Source organism: Heptranchias perlo, chromosome 35, assembly GCF_035084215.1.
Source record: "Heptranchias perlo isolate sHepPer1 chromosome 35, sHepPer1.hap1, whole genome shotgun sequence".
Taxonomy (NCBI): Eukaryota; Metazoa; Chordata; class Chondrichthyes; order Hexanchiformes; family Hexanchidae; genus Heptranchias; species Heptranchias perlo.
Genome location: NC_090359.1, coordinates 10,521,164 through 10,544,703, shown reverse-complemented (window position 1 = coordinate 10,544,703; position 23,540 = coordinate 10,521,164). Strand labels below are relative to the sequence as shown.

General features: G+C 47.5%; 3 non-coding genes across 3 annotated transcripts; all 3 read left to right on the top strand.

Annotated features, from left to right (window-relative positions):
* The first annotated feature begins 11,248 nt into the window (after nucleotides 1–11,248).
* trnaf-gaa (transfer RNA phenylalanine (anticodon GAA)) lies at nucleotides 11,249–11,321 on the top strand. The gene has a single exon. It is a non-coding gene; the product is annotated as a tRNA-Phe (tRNA).
* Nucleotides 11,322–13,655: 2,334 nt separating this feature from the next.
* trnae-uuc (transfer RNA glutamic acid (anticodon UUC)) lies at nucleotides 13,656–13,727 on the top strand. The gene has a single exon. It is a non-coding gene; the product is annotated as a tRNA-Glu (tRNA).
* Nucleotides 13,728–18,939: 5,212 nt separating this feature from the next.
* On the top strand, nucleotides 18,940–19,011 carry trnad-guc (transfer RNA aspartic acid (anticodon GUC)). Its single transcript has one exon. It is a non-coding gene; the product is annotated as a tRNA-Asp (tRNA).
* Nucleotides 19,012–23,540: the final 4,529 nt, after the last annotated feature.

The following is a 23,540-nucleotide window of genomic DNA, read 5'->3' as shown; positions in this document are numbered from 1 at the left end:
CCCGACCCTGTCTCCCCGTGTGTCCCCGACCCTGTCTCCCCGTGTGTCCCCGACCCTGTCTCCCCGTGTGTCCCCGACCCTGTCTCCCCGTGTGTCCCCGACCCTGTCTCCCCGTGTGTCCCCGACCCTGTCTCCCCGTGTGTCCCCGACCCTGTCTCCCCGTGTGTCCCCGACCCTGTCTCCCCGTGTGTCCCCGACCCTGTCTCCCCGTGTGTCCCCGACCCTGTCTCCCCGTGTGTCCCCGACCCTGTCTCCCCGTGTGTCCCCGACCCTGTATTTGGCGTTTTCTCCCTTTCCCTGTCTCCTTCTCTTTCTCTGACTGAAACTTGTCTGATGAGTGGTAACACTGTCATACAAGGTACTTTCTGAATCCTCACTGCCTGTCTGTACAATTCACCTTCTCCCCCTAACCGCTGTGGTGTTGCCGTGGATTTCTTCCAAACACACATTGGCCTCACCCCTTCCTGCTTTGTCAACTTCTCTTCCTTTGCGCATTATCTCTGGACTCCTCCTCTTCGATCACCTCCCTGCCGATCCCCATACCCCGCCCTCCCATTGCTCCACTGATCAGATCTCATTGACCTCCATTGGTTTCCTGTCCCTCAACACATTCCCTATAAGTCCCTCCGAGGTTTGCCTGTCCGACCTCTGCAAACGCCTCCATCTCCATGTCCCACACTCTTTGATCCTCCAACACTGGCCTTCTGTGCATTCACTCATTCCTCAGTTCTCCTTCTGCGGCAGTGCCTCCAGCTAACCCGGCTTTACTCTCTGTTAATCCCTTCTGACTGACGGAAACTTCATCTACTCCTGTTAAATTCCTCTATTGACTATTCTAACTGAGTCATAAGTCATTATTAAAAAAATATCAGGCTAATCGGCCGTTTTAAAACAGCAACGGACCTTCTGCGGCCTGGATGAGTCCGTGTTTCATGTCTACAAGGAGTGTGAGAGGTTGCAGCCCCTGTTCCACTATTTAAAGGGGCTGCTCCACAACTTCTGGCTGAGCTTCAGTCCCACGCTCCTCATCTTTGGCCACCGGGTGAGGAGGAGGGCTGGTCAGTCGGAGGATCTGTTCCCGGGCCCGGCCAAGGTGGCCATCCACAGGTCCAGGTTAGACCTGGCCCGAGGGGGTGGTAGCTCCGACTGTCGGCCTCTCTTCCGTGGCCTTGTCCGCCCCAGGTGGCCCTGGAGAAGGAGCACTCGGTGTCCGCCGGTTGCTGGAGGCTTTCCGCGACCGGTGGGCACCGCAGGGGCTGGACCGTACAGTCGACATCAGCAACAACTTAATGATTGAATTAAATTAGTTTCTTTTGTCCTTCTTTGTACGATTTGGGTTTAATTAGTTGTGCCCCTTAAAAAAAACAGCGACTGAATGTGGAAACATTCCTTCACTGTGATCAACACCAGTCATTCCCAGACTATTGAGGACCAACGGCTGTTAAAATATCAGACACGGAGTTACAGGAATGTTTTAAGGGGGCCCAGAAATAGTTAAAAGAGAATTAACCCCACAGATGCTGTAGGCGGGCTCGATTATTAGTCCAGACCAGTCCCCGACCCTGTCTCCCCGTGTGTCCCCGACCCTGTCCCCCCCGTGTGTCTCCGACCCTGTCCCCCCCGTGTGTCCCCGACCCTGTCCCCCCCGTGTGTCCCCGACCCTGTCTCCCCGTGTGTCCCCGACCCTGTCCCCCCCGTGTGTCCCCGACCCTGTCCCCCCCCGTGTGTCCCCGACTCTGTCCCCCCCCGTGTGTCCCCGACCCTGTCCCCCCCCCGTGTGTCCCCGACCCTGTCCCCCCCCCCGTGTGTCCCCGACCCTGTCCCCCCCCCGTGTGTCCCCGACCCTGTCCCCACCGTGTGTCCCCGACCCTGTCCCCACCGTGTGTCCCCGACCCTGTCCCCACCGTGTGTCCCCGACCCTGTCCCCCCCCGTGTGTCCCCGACCCTGTCCCCCCCCGTGTGTCCCCGACCCTGTCCCCCCCCGTGTGTCCCCGACCCTGTCCCCCCCCCGTGTGTCCCCGACCCTGTCCCCCCCCCGTGTGTCCCCGACCCTGTCCCCCCCCCGTGTGTCCCCGACCCTGTCCCCCCCCGTGTGTCCCCGACCCTGTCCCCCCCCGTGTGTCCCCGACCCTGTCCCCCCCCGTGTGTCCCCGACCCTGTCCCCCCCCGTGTGTCCCCGACCCTGTCCCCCCCCGTGTGTCCCCGACCCTGTCCCCCCCCGTGTGTCCCCGACCCTGTCCCCCCCCGTGTGTCCCCCGACCCTGTCCCCCCCCGTGTGTCCCCGACCCTGTCCCCCCCCGTGTGTCCCCGACCCTGTCCCCCCCGTGTGGAAACTAATATCCAGTCGCTAATTCACAGCCCTTCCTCCGGACAATTACATTTCGGGTCAGACTCCCTGAGGACGTGTTTAAAAAATGATCTGAATACAGGAACATGTTTTGATAATGTTACTGTCTGTTGCTTTTGCTCATTTTATGTCGGGTGCTATTAAATTTAATTTTGATCTAACTTATGACAACAAATGTGTTTAAAGGAGATATCGTTGGCCCTGATGCTGAGTCCCTTTGGTAAATTGAGGTGATAATTGTGATCTGGAATTGAGTTGTGATGTTGGGAGTCAGTTCCCGCTTCACTTCAGCCGTTTTCCTCATTTGACCAATTTACCAATTAGAGTAAACGGATATTTAATCGCATTGAGCAGCTCCTCTCTGAACTTACTCTGGGTCACTGTGTAAATGGCCGTGTTCGTGCAGGAACTCAGAAGCTGAAGCATAATTCCCGCTTGTTCGAAGTTTGCAAAAGGGTTATAGAAAGATCTGTGTTTAAAGATGCTTTTAATTCGATAACATAAAAAATATACGACCGTTGTCATCCAGAGCAGGATAAAACTGCCGGATATGGCAAAAAGTAAAACGATGGACCTTCTGCGGTTCTTCATCTCAGGGTCCTTGTCATTCTCACCATTGCTGAGGTCCCGGAGGCTCCTTCGGGCCCGACTGGCCACTAAAATGCGTCTGACGGTGAGAGCATTAAACAATAAAATCAAACAGAATGGAAGCAACGGGGTTAACAGCTGTTCAATCCAAGAAAATGCGATCCATGCGGGTCGAATATAAAACTGTGATGATACAAGGCAACCCCACGGTATATTGTTAATTGTTACATACGGATACGGAACATACACGAAGGGCCGGGGAATGTTCTTTAAACCGAACAGCGCGCTCAAAGTCACGATAATCACAAGTGAAGTTTTCTCGGTGCAATATTTTGTTTTCAGCTTCTGACAACTAATGGCTACAAAACGATCAAAGGTAAAAGCGACCGTTAACCAAACAGAACTGTCTGTGGCAGTCGGAGCCAGGAAGAGAATGAATCTGCAAACACGAGTGTAGAACAGGAAAGTGTCCCCCCAATAAAGATGAGCAATCCGATATAAGATCACATTACAGACAATCACCAGGAGATCCGCCGTCGCCATGGCCACCAGGTAGCGAGTGATACATTTGGAGAGACCGCACTTTCCACGGGACAGGATCACAATCGCCAGCAAGTTCACTGAGAGAAAGAGAGAGACAGAAACAGTGAAATCACTAACCGGGCTGATCAATGAGCTCTCAGTTTAACCGATGTACATGGGCTATGATTGTGTTTATTTATTGGTTTTGCCCCTTGGCTTCTGCCTCCTGTTCCGAAGGGGCAGCTCATTCTGGGAGGTTCCTTTCGGGTGACGGTGGCCCCGGGATCCCTCACCCGACAGCTGAGTCCTCACTTGTGATCCTTGAGATTAAGTTTATTCAGTCGATTCCGACACTGGGAGGTCCACGGGGCAGGACGTCAACAAATTTGAAAGCAAATGCGACAAGATAATTTCCAGTAAATTAGGCAAACAGGCTGGTGGAATGGGCGGGACATGGCAGATGAAATTTAATGCAGAGAATTGCGAAGTGATACATTTTGACAGGAAGCATAAGGAGAGGAAATATAAGCTAAATGGTACAATTCTAAAGGAGGTGCAGGAACGGAGAGATCTGGGGATATATGTGCACAATTCTTTCAAAAAGGAATTGGATAAATACTTGAAAGGAAAGAAAATTGCAGGGCTGCGGGGAAATGGGACTAACTGGATTGCTCTGACAAAGAGCCGGCACCGGCTCGATGGGCCGAATGGCCTCCTCTGTGCTGTAACTACTCTATGATTCTAAGAGATGGATCCCAGAAGCCGCACTATGTAAGAACAAATCACCACCAACTCTCATTCATGTTCTCCAGCTAAACCCCTCTCGAATTAATGCCAAGTCTGGTTTCCCCCACTCTCCACAATAACATACATGGGCAGCAGCATGCAGTCATTAGTACATAAGTACATAAGAACATAAGCAATAGAAGCAGGAGTAGGCCATCCAGCCCCTCGATCCTGCTCCGACATTCAATAAGATCATGGCTGATCTTCGACCTCAACTCCACTTTCCCGCCCGGTTCATTTTCTTGGAATCTAAAAATCTATCGATCTCAGTTTTGAATATATTCAATGACTCAGCATCCACAGCCTACTGGGGTAGAGAATTCCAAAGATTCACAACCCTTGGAGTGAAGAAATTCCTCCTCATCTCAGTCTTAAATATCTGACTCCTTATCCTGAGACAATGCTCTCTAGTTCTGGACTCTTCAGCCTGGGGAAACAGCCTCTCAGCCTCGACCCTGTCAAGCCCTCTCAGAATCTTACATATTTCAATGAGATCACTTCTCAATCTCCCAAACTCCAGAGATTATAGGTCCATTCTACTCAATCGCTCCTCACAACCCTCTCATCCCAGGAATTAATCGAGCGAACCTTCTATTTATAAGCTGTAATTCAGTTGGTAGCACTCTCGCCTCTGAGTCAAATGGTGGTAGGTTCAAAGCCCCACTCCACAAAAGTTGCACCAACAATCTCGGCCGATCTTCCAGTGTCAGACTGAGGGTGTTGCTCTGTCAGTAGATATTGCCTTTCAACCAACATCACTAAAAAATCAAATCATTTGGTGATTATCACATGGCTATTTGTGGGATTGTGCTATGAGCAAATTAGCTGCTGTGTTTCCTACATTACAACAGCAACCACACTTCAAAAGTACTTTATTGGTTGTAAAGCGCTTTGGCAGGTCGGGAAAGGCGTTAGGTAAATGCAAGACTTTCTTTCTTTTCTTCATTGCATCCCCTCGAAGACAAGTATATCCTTCCTTCGGTAAGGAGACCAAAACTGTACACAGTATCCAGGTGTGGTCTCACCAAAGCCCTGCACAATTGCAGCAAGACTTCCTTACTCTTGAACTCCAACCCCTTGCAATAAAGACCAACATTCCATTTGCCTTCCCAATTGCTTGCTGTAACTGCATGTTAACTTTCTGTGTTTTGTGTACAAGGACACACAAATCCCTCCGAACATCTACATTTAATAGTTTTTTATCATTTAAAAAAAAATCTGTTTTTCTATTCTTCCTACCAAAGTGAATAACCTCACATTTCCCCACATTATACTCCATCTGCCACCTTCTTGCCCACTCACTTAACCTATCCATCTCCCTTTGCTCACTCTTTGTGTCCTCCTCACAGCTTACTTTCCCACCGAGCTTTGTATCGACAGCAAACTTGGATACATTACACTCGGTCCCTTATCTAAGTCATTCATATAGATTGAAAATAGCTGTGGCCCAAGCACTGATCCTTGTGACACCCTACAAGTTACAGCCTGCTAACCTGAGAATGATCCGTTTATTCCTACAGTCACCCTTTTTCAACTAGCCCTTACAATACTTTAAACATCAAATGCATAAAAATCCTGTAAAGTCATTGCAGGAATATAATTACGATCTGAGAGGAACATTTGATGGGAATACAAGATTGTACCTTCAACTCAGGAGGACAGTTTCTGTCACATGTTTTATTTATCTGATGTGTATTCCGTTTGTTCCCTGTCCTTCTATCCTGAAGACACTGACTCATGCCGGGATACACAGCCGCAATCTGCTCTCCGGAACCCCAGGCGATCGGTCCTCGGGAAACACAACAATCTCACCCGGTCCTTCCTCACCCGATCTCCACAACAGGCGCGCTTTCACCAGGAGGCAGTGGATTACACTCAGGACTGTGCGCCCTGCCTGTTTTACCCCTGCCTGGCCAGGGAGCACCAAGGACACATTTAGACCCCAGACTCGACAGTTCAGCACAGAGCGAGGGTGAGTTCCTCGGTGCATTGACCAATGGGATAAGAATGAAAGTTTTCGCTGTATCACAAAACTTTGCAAAATAACATTCCATGTTTACCAGACTCAGCGTTGAAATAGTTCAATGTTCTGTAACTTACACCATACGTGCTGATAATGACCTACCAGGTAACCCAATTGCTGCGAGAATAGGGTAATAAACTGCTTCTGTCTCCGCAATTGCAGGCACATGCATTTCTCTGTGGAGACGATTAATTTCGATGCTGTAAAGAGGTATGCGGACTTCAATGTCAGGTAACGAAGTTAAAGCAGCGAGATACTTATAGTTTAAGTAAACCTCTCATGAGACAATTAAATCGCATATCTGCTGATATTACTTACAGACTCTTGAACAAACAGGTTTTGGTCCCATCTGACCTTTGACTATCACACTCATTAAGGTGACGGAACATTACACATCGACCAGCTGAGTAACCTTTTGGAACAGTGAATTGTACAAAGGCAGAGCCACAATTTCTAAGTTAAATATATTAAATGAAGATTGAAACCACAAGCACACCGTGCAAAAAATATCGAAACTCAGTTCACCAATGTGAAAGTTCTACTTGAATTTTCTGTTCTCCCATTGCCAGCCTGGTCCGACTATTCCCTCTATCGCCACTGGTAGTTTGTGAATTGTAATTCAGTTTAAATGGAAAAAAACAAAATTAACCTGGAACAAAAAGTGACTACGAAGCTGTCAGGTTATCCTAAGTGGTTCACTATTGTCGTTTAGGGCAGGAAACCTGCCGTGCTTACCGGTCTGGCCTATACGTGATGATGAACTGCCCTCTGAATCAAACCGCTACAAAAAAAGGCTGAGAAGAATAAAATCGGACGGACCACTTGGCTGCCTCCCAAGCATCGAATTCGGACATGACAAAGGCACACCCAGCCCAGTCAACCATGAAAACTCTTCCAACATCTGGGGACTGACGCCAAAGTTGGGACAGCAGTCCCACATTCTAGTCAATCCTACAGAATCAAAGCTATCAGCAAAAGTCCCATCATCATCCTTGGGTACATCCTCTCCCACCGGCAGGTCTGACCCACCAGAAGTGGATATACAGTGTGGTGCGAGTGACCCTGGAATTCTTCAACATTGAGTCTGGACCACATGAAGTCTCAAGGCCTCAGGTCAAACATGGGCAAGAAAACCTCTTGCTGACTATCACCTATCACCTCGCCTCAACTGATGAATCAGTTCTCCTCCATGTTGAACACCACTTGGAGGAAGCACAGAATATACTTTGGGTGGGGATTTCAATGTCAGTCAACAAAAGTGGCTCAGTAAAACCACCATTGACAGAGCTGGCAGAATCCTGAAGGATATAGCTACTAGACTGGGCTTGTGACAGTGAGTGACAGAAACAACATAAGGTAACAATCTACTTGACACCGTCCTCACCAATCCACCTGTCACCAATGCATCTGTTCATGACAGTATTGGTGGGAGTGACCACCGCACAGTCCTTGTGGAGACCAGGTCCCAACGAGGAAGCCCTCCATCGTGTCATGTGACATTCTCAACTTGCTAAATAGGAAAGATTAAGAACAGATCTAGCAGCTCATAACTGGGCATTCACGAGGCACTGTTTTGCCATTGGCAGCAGCAGAATTTTAATCCACCACAATCCGTAACCTCATGTCCCGGCATATCTCTCACTCCTCCATCACCATCAAGCCAACCCTGGTTCAATGAGTAGTGTAGAAGTGCATCTCTGGATCAGCATCAGGTGTAGCTGAAAATGAGATGTCAACCTGGTGAAGCTTCAACACAGGACTACATGCTAAACAGCGGAATCAGTAGGCGATAGACAGAGCTAAATGATCCCATAACCAACGTATCTGGTCCAAATTCTGCAGTCCTGCCATATCCAGTCAAAAATGGTGGCGGAGAATTAAGAAATTATCGGGACGCAGAGGCTCCCTGAACATCCCCATCCTCAAAGGTGGTGGAGCGCAGTATGTGAGTGCAAAAGACAAGGCTGAAGTGTTCGCAGCCATCTTCAGCAAGAAGCACCAAAGGGATGATCCTTCTCAGCCTCCTCCTGAGGTCCCCACCATCACAAATGCCAGTCTTCAGCCAATTCGATTCACTCAACAAGATATCAAGTCACGGATGAACGCACTGGACACAGTAAAACTATGTGCCCCAACAACATCCCAGCTGAAAACGTGTTGCAGAACCAGCCAAGCTGTTCCACTACATCGACAACACTGGCATCTACCAGTAGGAAGAATAAGGAGGCCTCACACTACTTGGATAATAAAAGTCCAAATTGGATGGAGGACCAAATGGTCTAGGGGTACAGATACACAAATGACTAAAAGTAGTGACGCAGATTAATAAGGCCATAAAAAGGCAAATCAAGCACTGGGGTTCATCTCTAGAGGGAAAGAATTCAAAAGCTGAGAAGTTATGTTAAACGCTTATCGAACACATGGAGTACTGGTCACAGTTCTGGTCTCCATATTATAGAAAGGATATAGAGGCATTGGAGAGGATGCAAAAAAGATTCACAAGTATGATACCAGAACTGAAAGAATATATGATGTGGAGATGCCGGTGATGGACTGGGGTGGACAAATGTAAGGAATCTTACAACACCAGGTTATAGTCCAACAGTTTTAATTGAAAATCACAAGCTTTCGGAGCTTTCCTCCTTCGTCAGGTGTGTGAAGGTTTCCATAAAAGCTCCGCATGTATAGTAACAGAACAATGCCTGGCGATTACAGATAATCTTTCCAACTGCCTGTTATCACACCTCTGCATGGATGGTGTTCAGACAGGGGAACATTACACCCAAGACCACTGAATACGCAAGCGGTCAGATTACAAAGACATAAGAACATAAGAAATAGGAGCAGGAGGAGGCCAATCGGCCCCTCGAGCCTGCTCCGCCATTCAATAAGATCATGGCTGATCTGATCCTAACCTCAAATCTAAATTCATATCCAATTTCCTGTCCGCTCCCCATAACCCCTAATTCCCTTTACTTCTAGGAAACTCTCTATTTCTGTTTTAAATGTATTTAATGATGTAGCTTCCACAGCTTCCTGGGGCAGCAAATTCCACAGACCTACCACCCTCTGAGTGAAGAAGTTTCTCCTCATCTCAGTTTTGAAAGAGCAGCCCCTTATGCTAAGATTGTGCCCCCTCGTTCTAGTTTCACCCATCCTTGGGAACATCCCTACCGCATCCACCCGATCAAGCCCCTTCACAATCTTATATGTTTCAATAAGATCGCCTCTCATTCTTCTGAACTCCAATGAGTAGAGTCCCAATCTACTCAACCTCTCCTCATATGTCCGCCCCCTCATCCCGGGGGAAAAAAGAGACAGAGAGAGAGACAAAGAATGGCCAGTTGTATTAAAAACAGATAACTTTTTTTTTTCTCTTCCCCCCCGCCCCCCGCGGTGGGGTTACATGTAGCGCGACATGAACCCAAGATCCCGGTTGAGGCCATCCTCATGGGTGCGGAACTTGGCTATCAATTTCTTCTCGACGATTTTGCATTGTCGTGTGTCTCGAAGGCCGCCTTGGAGAACGCTTTCCCGAAGATCGGAGGCTGAATGTCCTTGACTGCTAAGTGTTCCCCGACTGGGAGGGAACCCTCCTGTCTGGCGATTGTTGTGCGGTGTCCGTTCATCCGTTGTCGCAGTGTCTGCACGGTCTCGCCAATGTACCATGCTCCGGGGCATCCTTTCCTGCAACATATGAGGTAGACAGGCACCTTAGCCAGTGCGTGCAGTTTCTCCTTATTTACTCGATCAAAACCCCTCTTAATTTTGAACACGTGGATTACTTCTACCCTGAACCTTCATTGCTCGAAGCAGAACAATCCCAGGTTCTCGAGTCTCTCCACACAACTAAACCCCATCCCTGGTATAATTCTGAAAATCTCCTCTCCATCCTCTCCAAGACCTTGACCTCCTTAATAAATTATAGTGAGATGAACTAACATATCACAGGCCGGGGATCCAACTTGCCCTGTGGGGCTCAGTACCACACGGGTGAATCCAGGTAACTTAGCTCAGGCCGAGGACTGAGCCTCGGCTTTTCTTGCTCCGGGGCTCAGTAGCACACCTCGTGAGATCAGCTAACTCAGTACAGGCTGGAGATTGAACATGTGCCCATCCTGCTCTGTGTGGGACTCAGTACCACACCAGTTGAGATCAGCTCACTCAGCACAGGCCGGGATGGCGGAGAGAGACAGAGACACGTGTTGTGATCTGTCCCTTTTTATAAACACTTCAGTTTATTTCACTCCGTGTCCAACACCGTGCGATCTCCCCTGGTGTGTCAGCTTTCTGTGTTTATACAGAGTGTAATGTATTGAATTGTCTCTTGGATCACACGGGGTGGTAGACGGGGGTCTGTGTGCGGAGGGTTCGGGGGGTGAGCTCTGATTCCCGCCCTCTTCTGGATTGAAAGGAGAAAAGAATGAATGAGAGAGAGAAGCGATGTGGGAGAAGGGATGATGGAAGAATTTGTCCATGAATCTGATTAAAGTGGCCCAAACACAAGATAATATTCAGATATCATCAGCAGAACATTAATACAAGCTGTAAAACAAAAGCAAAATACTGCAGATGCTGAAAATCTGAAGCAAAAACAGAATATCTCCTTTTTCTGATGAAAGGTCATTGACCTGAAAGGATGTTTCTCTCTTCACAGATGCTGCCTGACCTGCTGAGTGTTTCCCGTATTTTCTGTTTTTATTATTAATATAACCTGAGCTCTGTCGAGCGTTTGTTGGTCGATTCACTGATAAAGCTGGGAATTGAGGGGAAGCTGGTTCATGGCGAACCCCAGCTCTGAATCCCCCCGGCAGAGAGTTCAAGGAATGTTTAATATAAATGAGATTCAACGACAGGATCAGAAAATCTCTCCTTGATGGTCGGTCTCATTCTCCCGAAGTGAGGAATGAGCGGGAGGGGCAATTCCACCCGGGGTTATATTTTATTCCAAAAGGATGAACCAAGGCACAGTTTGATGTGGGGCCGAAATAGCTCAGTTGGGAGAGCGTTTGATTGAAAATTTAAAGGTCGCTGGTTCGATTCCGGATTTCAGCAGTTTTTAGATTATTTTGTTTCTTCTTTGGGTCGATTCTCGAACATTTCTTCACACTGACATTTTTACCTGACACTGAACGGTTGGGGATGAAATGAAGAGACATCAAGGATGTCTGTATTTAGCTTTTATTTCTCTATTTCCTTCTGCCTTTCTCTCTGGATTTTGTCTCTCTCGGTGCTCGATGAACATTTGATTTGATGCATTTGTCCTAAACTGATGCCTTTTCCACATCTCAGGGCGGTCAGACATGCTCTGTCTGTCTGTTACTGCTTGTGACCATTAACGGGAACAGGCCGCGAGTTAAACATTTATCAGCAAACCGCCAGAGAGATAACACAGCGGGAATAAAACACATTGCCTCACATTGTTAGACACCGAGTGACACAGATTGTAATGTGTGTCAGTAAACAGACCCGGAAAACAGAGTCCGAGAAAGGAAAGAAATAGAGAGATAGAAAAGAGTCATAAAAAGAAAGAAAACCCTTTCTCCACCCCAACAACAACAACAACTTGCATTTATATCGCGCCTTTAACGGAGTAAAACGTCCCAAGGCGCTTCACAGGAGCGATTATCAAACAAAATGTGACACGGAGCCACATAAGGAGATATTGGGACAGGTGAGGTAGGTTTTAAGTGTCTTAAGGGAGGAGAGAGAGGTCGAGAGGCGGGGAGGTTTATGGAGGGAAATCCAGAGCTTTGGGCCCAGTCGGTTGAAGGCACGGCCGCCAATGGTGGAGCGATGAAAATCGTGGATGCGCAAGAGGCCTGAATTGGAGGAGCTCAGAGATCTCGGAGGGTTGTCGGGGTGGAGGAGGTTGCAGAGATAGGGAGGGGCGAGGTCATGGAGGGATTTGAACAGGAAGATGAGAATTTAAATTTTGAGATGTTGGTGAACTGGGTGCCAATGTCGGTCAGCGAGCAGAGGGGTTCTCCTCCTGAACGGTGGTTTGAATGTTTGGGGGGCGGGGCTGTGATAAATATCTTGATTTAATATAATGATCCCACTTTTCAACTACCCCAAATTATTACAATGCTGACCTGGAACAATCTAGAACATACCGCAAAACAGGACATTAAGATCAATGGTCACTTTAGCAAGGAGTTTAAAAGATTCTTCTAAGGAGGAGAAGGCTCAAGAAATGGACTGTGAACATTTCATGACGGCCTATTTATTTGTGTCCAGGGAGAGGGATGAGACACATGAAATGTTTCACACATTTCAAATCTCCGCGGTCAGACTGGCGATTGTTTATTGATCAGGAAGATGGCTGGTAATAATCTGAGACCCAGTGAAGAGGTGAGAACAGAGCAGCAGGGAATGATCCCAGAACAATAGGAGCCAGCAGCTCACCGTCTGGTCCCTGTGTCAGGGACAATACACAACACCTCAGCTCCAGACCAGGAACAGAGAGCTGCTGTTAACGTGGCCCAGCCCTCGCTAACTGCTGGAACTGTGGGATGGAAATCACACTTTGGGTCTCGGAGGCTGCTTTAGGGGCTCAGTGGCTCATCGAAAGAATGATTTCTATTAAAGAGCAGGGCTCTGCTCCATCACAGACTGATACTGTATAGTACATGGCAGAGTAAAGCTCACTCTACACTGTGCCATCAAACACTCCGGGGACAGGTGCATCAAGGGTTAGATCAAGATTAAATCTCCCTCTACACAGTCACAGAGGATGTCATTTGTGACTTTGACAAGGGCCGTTTCAGTACTGTGGCAGGAGTGGAAACCTGATTGGAGGGATTCAAACATGGTGTTGTGGGAAAGATGGACATGGATTTGGGAGGCGACAACACTTTGAAGAGGAAAGGGAGGTGGGAGATGGGGTGGTAGTTTGCAAGGACACAGGGGTCAAGGGTGGGTCTTTTATGAAGGAGGGTGATGATGGAAGATTTGATCGGGAGGTGGACCGTGCCTGAGGAGAGGAGACCATTAACAATGTCAGCTAACATGGGGCCAGGAAGGGAGGTTGGGGGGTCAGCAGTTTGGTGGGAATAGGGTCGAGGGAGCAGGAGGTGGGTCTCATGGTCAAGAGAGCTCAGAGAGGGCATGAGGGGAGATAGGAGAGAAACTTGGTGGGCTCGGGGAAGGGAGGGGAGCTGCAGAGGCAGCTGAATGAATGGTCTCAATCTCAGTCACACCCCCCATGACTGTCTTTCAATTTACCTTAAATCTTTCTCTTCTGGTTATTAACCCTTCCATCACTGGAAACAATTTCTCCTTAAATACTCTGTCAATACCTTTCATAATTGTGAATACCTCCTTTGAATCGTCCATTAACTTTCCGGTTGTAGTCTCAGTGCCCTTCTTGCTAGTTGTTTTTTCAGTTTCCATATGGTCTAGCGGTGAGGATTCCTGGTTTTCACCCAGGTGGCCCGGGTTCGACTCCCGGTGTGGGAATAGTGAACTTTGAGACCCAGCCTCCCAATTTGCCTGCAGTCCGGGCTGTGGCTGCTGCTTCTGAATTCGCATCACACTGAGAAATGAGGCAGACCACAGCACTTGAAGGGACAGTGCACCAAAAACCCAGTCCCACAAGCTGAAGGGAAGCAAGCAATAATGCCCCGACAGGTCACTCAGCAGCTCATGGCCAAGTGTCTGACTGCAGTCCTTTTATTATTTACTGTAAAGCCCGAGTCTGAGTGAAACACGCACAGAACAATCTGGAAACACTCAGCGGGTCGGGCCCCATCTGCGGAGAGAACGGACCAATTAACTGAGAGTCTCAATGAGACAAGGAAAGAGACACGGCCCACTGTGAGAAACAAGGAACTTGCATTTGTATAGCACCTTTCACATCCTCAGGACATCCCAACGCACTTCACTAGAAGTTCAGTCACTATCGTTTTATAAGAGAACGTAGCAGCCAAGTTGTGTACAGCAAGATCCCACAAACAGTGATGCTATATTGAGCAGACCTCCTGTTTGTTGGGTGCTGATGGTTGGGGAAAGAATATTGGCCAGGACACCGGGAGAACTCCCTGCTCTTCACAAATTACCACTTAACACCTCATTCAAAGGACAGCACCTCTCACGATGCAGCTCCCTCTCAGAACGACACAGTCAGTCTGGATCATGTGTCCCAGTCCTGGAACGGGAGCTGGAACCCACACCCTTCTAAACACCAGCCTGACTCCCTGGGGTTACTCTCACCGTTGGCTCGTCATGAACCAGACTGTGCCACTCCCAGAGTAACTGATGACCACAGCCTCAGCCCTGGGTCCCGGTCTGCACCATAACCGCAGCCTGTTACCGCTCATAGAAAGTGGCGTGGGATTCCTGAGTTCATTCTGTGATGTGCATTGAGGGAGTGGGACTAGCTGGATTGATCTTGCATAGAGCCGGTATGGACTCGATGGGCCAAATGGCCTCCTTCCGTGCTGTAACGTTTCTATGATTCTATGATTCTATGTGGGTGGAGAGGGATACAAGGAAGTGATCAGAGATGGCCTTATCCATGATTGACACGATCGGGAGTAGAGAGGCCACGTGAGATGGCAAGGTCGAGGGACTGGCCATGAATATGGGTCGGGGAGTTTCTATGCAGTGAGAGATTAAGGGAGGATAAAGTATCACATAATAGACTTGTTGGCAAAATTGAAGCCCATGGGATTAAACGGACAATGGCAGCGTGGATACAAATTTGGCTAAGGGGCAGAAAACAGAAAGTAGTGGTGAACAGTTGATTTTCAGACTGGAGGCAAGTATACAGTGGTGTCCCCCAGGGCTCGATATTAGGACCACTGCTCTTTTTGATATATATTAATGACTGGGACTTGTGAGTACAGGGTATAATTTCAAAGTTTGCACATGACACGAAACTCAGAAATGTAATAAACAATGTTGAGGATAGTAACAGACTTCAGGAGGACAGAGACAGACTGGTGAAATGGGCAGAAACATGGCAGATGAAATTTAATGCAGAGAATTGTGAAGTGATACATTATGGTAGAAAGAATGAGGAGAGAAAATAAAAAGTAAATGGTGCAAATTTAAAGGGAGTGCAGGAATAGAGAGACCTGGAGGTGTATGTACACAAATCTTTGAAGGTGGCAGGATAAGTTGAGAAGGCTGTTTAAAAAAGCAAATGGAGCCCTTGGCTTTATTAATTGAGGCACAGAATACAAAAGCAAGGAATTGATACTAAACCTTTATAAAACACTGGTTGGGCCTCAGCTGGAGTATTGTGTTCAATTCTGGACACCAAACATTGGGAAAGATGTCAAGGCCTTAGAGAGGGTGCAGAGGTGATTTACTAGAATGGTGCCAGGGATGAGGGACTTCAGTTATGTGGAGAGACTGATTAAAGTTCACTCTGAACTGCCCCATCAAACACTCGCAGGACAGGTACAGCATGGGTTATATGCAGAATGAAGCTTCCTCTACACTGTCAAATCAAACATTCCCAGGGCAGGTACAACACGGGTTAGATACACAGTAATGCTTCCTCTACTCTGTGCAGTTTCGATATCGCCTCAGATTTCAAATAAAAGGTTGCTTTGCTGCACAGTCTGCTGGTGTCTCTCTCTTTCTCTGCACTCAGTTACACCGCTCTCTACCTCCCTCTGCTGGTGTCTCACCTGACGAAGGAGAAAGCCTCCGAAAGCTGTCATTTTCAAAGAAAATTGTTGGACAATAACCTGGTGTTGTCAGATTCTCTGCATTTCTCTGTTCTCAGTTACACCGCTCTCTACCTCCCTCTGCTGGTGTCTCTCTGTATCTCTGTACTCAGTTACACCGCTCTCTACCTCCCTCTGCTGGTGTCTCTCTGTATCTCTGTACTCAGTTACACCGCTCTCTACCTCCCTCTGCTGGTGTCTCTCTGTATCTCTGTACTCAGTTACACCGCTCTCTACCTCCCTCTGCTGGTGTCTCTCTGTATCTCTGTACTCAGTTACACCGCTCTCTACCTCCCTCTGCTGGTGTCTCTCTGTATCTCTGTACTCAGTTACACCGCTCTCTACCTCCCTCTGCTGGTGTCTCTCTGTATCTCTGTACTCAGTTACACCGCTCTCTACCTCCCTCTGCTGGTGTCTCTCTGTATCTCTGTACTCAGTTACACCGCTCTCTACCTCCCTCTGCTGGTGTCTCTCTGCATCTCTGTACTCAGTTGCACCGCTCTCTACCTCCCTCTGCTGGTGTCTCTCTGTATCTCTGTACTCAATTGTAAACAATTTTACAACACCATGTTATAGTCCAGCAATTTTATTTTAAATTCACAAGCTTGTGAATTTAAAATAAAATTGCTGGACTATAACTTGGTGTTGTAAAATTGTTTACAATTGTCAACCCCAGTCCATCACCGGCATCTCCACATCTCTGTACTCAGTTACACCGCTCTCTACCTCCCTCTGCTGGTGTCTCTCTGTATCTCTGTACTCAGTTGCACCGTTCAATCTGTTCCCGCAGCTCCTTCGGGAGTTTAATGATTTTGAAATGAAGACTTTTTCCTGTGTGACTTGTGAAGTTTTGATCAGTGAAATGTTTGTGAAAGAGAAGGATTGAGAGCCTTTAGTGTGGGACAGATGTTGTTTAACAGAGAAGCCACACGATGCGATAAATTGAGCAATGGTTTCTGGAGTGGAGCGGTTATCACATTTATCTCACACGCGAAAAGTCCCCGGTTCGATCCCAGATGAGAACGTTATTTGGGAATTTGCTCCGCATGAATCTCCAGGGTGAGCTTTTTCTCCTGTGGGAAGCAGGCGATAATTGGCTTTTCCTGTTAAATTTGGCCACGGCTGCACCACATTGCTTCAGGGAAGAAGCGATTTGGGAGAAGGGATGAGGGAAGAAAGTGCCCATGAACCTGATTAAATGAGGCCAAACACAAGATAATTTTCAGATATCATCAGCTGAACATTAACATAACCTGAGCTCCGAGATCTGACCGGGTCCCATTCCCCCAGAGTGAGGAATGAGCGGGAGGGGAAATTCCACCCGGTTTATATCTTTGTCCAAGGTGATGTCACAAAGTCCAATTTACTGTGGAGCCGAAATAGTTGAGTTTGGAGAGCGTGAGATTGAAGATCGAAAGGTCTCTGGGTTTGATTCTGTGTTCGGCAATTTTTGTTGCTTTGTTCTCGTTCTTTGAGTCGATTCTCGCATTTATTTACACTGAAATTTTAACCGGTACAGAAAGGTTGGGGAAGAAATAGACAGGCATCAAGAATGGGAAATATTGATAGCGTCTTTATTGAGCTTTTATTTCTCTTTTCTCTTCTGCCTTATTCTCTGGAATTTGTCTCTCTCGGAGCCGGGAGACCATTTGATTTGAGGCATTTGTCCCAAACTGATGTCTTTTCCACATCTCGGGGCGGTCAGACCCGCTCTGTCTGTTACTACTTGTGACCATTGACGGGAACAGGCCGCGAGTTAAACGTTTATTAGCAAACCGACAGAGAGATAACACAACGGGAATCAAACTCATTGGGCTTGATTTTATCGGGGAGGGGGGTCACGGGGTCATGAGGTCATGGGTGGGTCAGTCATCGGAGGGAGGGCTCAGTCATCGGGGGTCGGATTCGGGAGTCATTGCAGGGGTCGGAGATCATGGGGTTCGTAGTTCGTGCAGGGGTGTCGGAGATTTGGAGGGGGTCGGCCGATCATCTGTATGGGATCACGGCAGGTTGGCTTGTTGGGCCTGCGGAAAGCACTCCTGCTCCTCCGGGCCACCAGCTGTGCTATAAAGGCACTTACCTGCTGTTTCGGGCATTCTCGCCTCCTCTCATGTGGTGTGAAGGAGAAGGCCCAGGAATCCCGGCCCCAAGAGGTTAAAATAAAAAAGCTGTAAAATTGGAGGCCCACATTCAAGCTACATAAACACTCACACACAGACATATACAGACCAACATACACACACCAATAACATGAAAGTAACACAGGACGACTTGACAAACAGTGGAAGCAGCATGCTGCAGAGAGAGCTCAGCGATCCCACAAACAACGGATCAGATCAAAGCTCTGCAGTCCTGCCACACCCATTTGTGAATGCTGGTGGATAATTAAGAGACTATTTGAGGACTGGATGCAGAGCAATTGAGATTTTTACGAACTGGCGGTTAAGGTGACAGATTAGAAATTCATTCATTTCCCCCGCGCAGCTTCAAATCTGACAGACTTCAAATCCCGTCATTCATCAACCTGTTTCATCTCTGCATTTCAAAATTCAACAAGTTTCTTGTAGAATTAATAATTCTGAAGTGAATTAAAATTCCACAGCATTGAGTACCTCGAGTTTTATGCTCATTTTAATTGATCTGCAAGATTTCACGAAATCTACGACAGAAATGGAACAAAAATCAGCCAAATTATCCAAATTCTGACTCTCAGTATTTCTGAGTCAATCTCTGTGCATCTGTTTCTCTGTGTCTGTCTGTGTATGTGCCTCATATTTTCTATATTTTCCTGAGAAGATCTGTCTCTTTCTGTCTCACTCTCTCCCGCGTTACCCACATCATGATCCAACATGAGATGGAAAAATGGTCGGTAATTTTTCATTCAACAGTGGTCCGTGGAAAGTGAAACAAACTGTCATCAAATGAATAATTCAAACAGATTCACTGAAACGTGAAGCATCTGTGGTGAATGTACGATCAAAACCTGTAACAATTCCTCGTTAGTATAGTGGTGAGTATCCCCGCCTGTCACGCGGGAGACCGGGGTTCAATTCCCCGACGAGGAGGTTATTGCTGCTTTCGAAGCTTCACTTTCATTTATCTGAAATATTGGATGTTGAAAATACAATGAAAAACTGACTCGGCCTTTCCCACTTCTGCAATTTGATTTCACAGCGATTTTAAATATCTGCTCTCTGCCTCACGCTTCAGCTCGATGTGAGAACCACAATGATGGGCAAGAAATAAAACGCAGAATCGCGCTGTCACCAGCCCGAAACAGAGAGAGACAGGTCTCGGAACAGGCGCAGATCTCACATACAGCAATGAAAAGGATGCACGTTTCAGTGAATCTATTTTAACTACTTCTTTGATGACAATTTGTTTAACTTTCCACATGCCACTGTTGAAAGAAGACTTACTTTCTATCTCTTTATTCGTCAAGGTCCAGAGAAAAATTATTTGGGGAGCAGGGAAAAAGTGACAGATAGAAAGAAAGAGAGAGACACTCAGAAACGCATATAACAAGTGAGACAGACATAGTCATATTCACACATACACAAACACACACATTCCTAGCTGCATAAACACACACACACACCAATAACCTGAAAGTAACACAGGACTACTTGACAAACAGTGGAAGCAGCATGCTGTTGATAGAGCTAAGCGATCCCACAAACAACGGATCAGATCAAAGCTCTGCAGTCCTGCCACACCCATTTGTGAATGATGGTGGATAATTTAAACAACTAACGGGAAGAGGCTCTCTGAACATCCCCATCCTCAATGATGGTCAAGCCCAGCACGTGAGTGCAAAGATTTAGAAACCGTCTTCAGCCAGAAGTGCCGAGTGGATGATCCATCTCGGCCTCCTCCCGAAATCCCCACCATCACAGAAGCCAGTCGAACATCGAGGTGAAGAGTGAAGCTGAGAGCAGATTTTAAAACCGCTGGAAAATCAGTGAAATTAAATTGGGGAAAGTGGGAAACTCCGAATCAGTTTTGCACTGTCCATTCCGCATCCAATATTGGAAATGAATGAGAGAAAAGGCGGCGGAAGTTTCATCCCCCCGTCGGCGAATTGAACCCCGGTCGCCCGCGTGACAGGCGGGGATGCTCACCGCTCTTACTAACGAGGAACTGCTGCACCCACCGTGCACTCATCCCAGATGGTGTTAGACATGCTTCATGTATCAGTGCATTTCTTTTAACTATTTATTTGATGACAGTGTGTTTCATTTTCCACGGGCCACTCTTGAAAGAACCTTTTACATTTACTTCTCTTTGTTGGACAACGACAACTGACTCTGTCTTTCTTTCGTTCTTTCTTTCTCTCTTATCGTGGTGAGTTGCCCCGCCTCAGTCCGGGGTTTCATTCCCCGACGGGGAGGAAGCATTGAAAAGACGCCAACTTTTAATTTTATGTCTTCGCCGAGCTTCTTCCCAAAAAAAAACTACCGGGAAAAAAAACGGGTGATTGTCACTTTCAGAATATTAATGTACGGAGACTATTTGAGGACTGGATGCAAAGCAATTGTGATTTTAACTGACTCGTGGTTCAGGTGACAGATTAAAATTTCATTCATTTCCCTCGCGCAGGTTCAAATCTGACAGACTTCAGATCCCGTCATTTATCAACGTGTTCATCTCTGCGTTTCAAAATTCAACAAGTTTCTTGTAGAATTAATAATTCTGAAGTGAATTAAAATTCCACGGCATTCAACACCTCGAGTTTTATGCTCATTTTAATTGATCTGTGAGATTTCTCGAAATCTACCACAGAAATAGAACAAAAATCAGCCAAATTATCCATGTTCTGTCTCTCCATATTTCTGAGTCACTCCATGTGTATGAGTGTCTGTGTCTATCTGTCTGTGTATGTGCCTCATATTTTCTTTGTTTTCTTGAGTCGGTCTTTCTCTGTCTCACTCTCTCCCGCACTCCCCACATCATGATCCAACATGAGATGGAAAAGTGGTCGGTAATTCTTCTTTCAACAGTGGTCCGTGGAAAGTTAAAGAAACTGTCACGAAAAGAATAGCTCAAACAGATTTACTGAAACGTGAAGCATCTGTGGTGAACGTACATGCCCTTCCGGCTCCAGTTCCTCGTTCGTATCGTGGTGAGTATCAGTGTCTCTCACCCTTGAGACTGGGGTCAATTCCCCGACGGGAAGGTCTGCCTTTCGAAGCTTCACTTTCATTTATGAGCAACATCGAATGAAGAAAATGCAGTGAAAAACTGACTCGGACTTTTTCACTTTCTACGATTTAATTTCACTGATCTCCGAGCAGATTTTAAAATCCTCACCTCGATATCAGAACCACAATAATGAGGAAGAAATAAAACGCAGAATCGCTCTGTGAACAGACCCGGGCTAATTCACCAGCCCGAAACAGAGAGAGACAGAAAACTGCTCATTATTCCAGGATTATCCAGCAATCCATAGATACCCCCGGTATCTCTTCTCGACCACAAACCGACTTCTTGCACCCCCTGCCTCCTCCACCCTCACCACAAAATTTGCGAGGAGCTCCTGGACTATTTTGTCACAAAGATTGAGACCATCCGTTCAGCTGCCGCTTCAGTGGAAAACTCTCCAGTGGCTGGAGTGAGAAGGAGCACAAAAGAAGATGGTAGTGGTTGTTGGAGGCCAATCATCTCAGCCCCAGGACATTGCTGCAGGAGTTCCTCAGGGCAGTGTCTTTGGCCCAACCATATTCAGCTGCTTCATCAATGACCTTTCCCCCATCATAAGATCAGAAATGGGGATGTTTGCTAATGATTGCGCAGTGTTCAGTTCCATTCGCAACCCCACAGATAAGAAGCAGTCCGTGCCCACATGCAGCAAGACCTGGACAATATCCAGGCTTGGGCTCATAAGTGGCAAGTAACATTCATGCCAGACAATTGCCAGGCAATGACAATCTCCAACAAGAGAGAGTCTGACCACCTCCCCTTGACATTCAACGGCACTACCATCGCCGAATCCCCCACCATCAACATCCTGGGTGTCACCATTGACCAGAAACTTAACTGGACCAGCCATATAAATACTGTGGCGACACGAGTAGGCCAGAAGCTGGGTATTCTGTGGTGAGTGACCCACCTCCGGACTCCCCAAAGCCTTTTCACCATCGACAAGGCACAAGTCAGGAGTGCAGCTCCAACAACACTCAAGAAGCTCGACACCATCCAGGACAAAGTAGCCCACTTGTTCGGCACCCCATCCACCACCCTAAACATTCACTCCCTTCACCACCAGCGCACTGTGGCTGCAGTGTGTACCATCCACAGGATGCACTGCAGCAACTCGCCAAGGCTTCTTCGACAGCACCTCCCAAACCCACGACCTCTAACATATAGAAGGACAAGGGCAGCAGGCACATGGGAACAACACCACCTGCACGTTCCCCTCCAAGTCACACACCATCCCGACTTGGAAATATATCACCGTTCCTTCATCGTCGCTGGGTCAAAATCCTGGAACTCCCTACCTAACAGCACTGTGGGAGAACCTTCACCACATGGACTGCAACAGTTCAAGAAGGCGGCTCACCACCACCTTCTCAAGGGCAATTCGGGATGGGCAATAAATGGTGGCCTCGCCAGCGACGCCCACATCCCATGAACGATTAAAAAAAGGCAGTAATGGCGCGGCTGGGATACAAAACCATGCTGGCAAAGCTCAATGGATTAGCAGTCCATCACCTCAACCACTCAGCCACCTGGTCGCAAGAACAGTGCAAAGAAAGCCCTTTTATTAGATTCTTTCAAGGCAAAAATCTTGGACTCAAAGGTCAGAGTCGGAAAGCCGCTTTTCAATCACCAGTTCCGAGATTCTGGACAACACCCTTGTGAAGCGGCAGCGTGGCCGAGCGGTCTGCGGCGCTGGATTTAGGCTCCAGTCTCTGCGCTGCCATAATCTGAGCTGTTGAACATTTTAGCCTCATCACCAAAATCTTTCTTTTCTCAGCAGTGTCATGCGTGCCATTAATGTTGTTGGGGCACAACTGCCACACCTCACGTGCTGCGTCGTGATCGTTTTGTGGTTCACACTCTGCGTTGTGGTCGCAGTAACATCGGAGCGAATCCGAGTCTCCACAGAGTTTCATTTACCGATTTTTTCCTTCGCCACATGTGCTGAGAGAATGCAGCAAGAAATCAATCTTCAGAACATGAAAGAAAAATGTTTTGGTGAAAACCTTTCAATTCCGTCAAATCCCAGCACTCTCACATGCCTGTACTTGATGTTCCACAGTTCAAACCCGCCTCTTCTCCCAGCTTTTTCTTCCTTCCACAGTCAATAGGCCGCCTTTCCTTTCCTCCTTCCATTTCATGGACACTTTCCTGCTCCATTGCCGACTCTAACATTCACTTTCACGATCTCACTCCTTTAAGTTTGTTCTGCTCCGACCGCTGTTTCTATTGGGCACATGTCCCATTCGCACCAATGTTCATTTGTGCCTTGAAACCAGTCGACACATTTCGATCTGCGTGACCGCTCGACAGGCAAACACGACGAAAGCAGGGCTGGTCTCTGGAAAGACAGCCGCCCGAATGTTCACGAAATTTACTTGGGGAATCTTGTGAT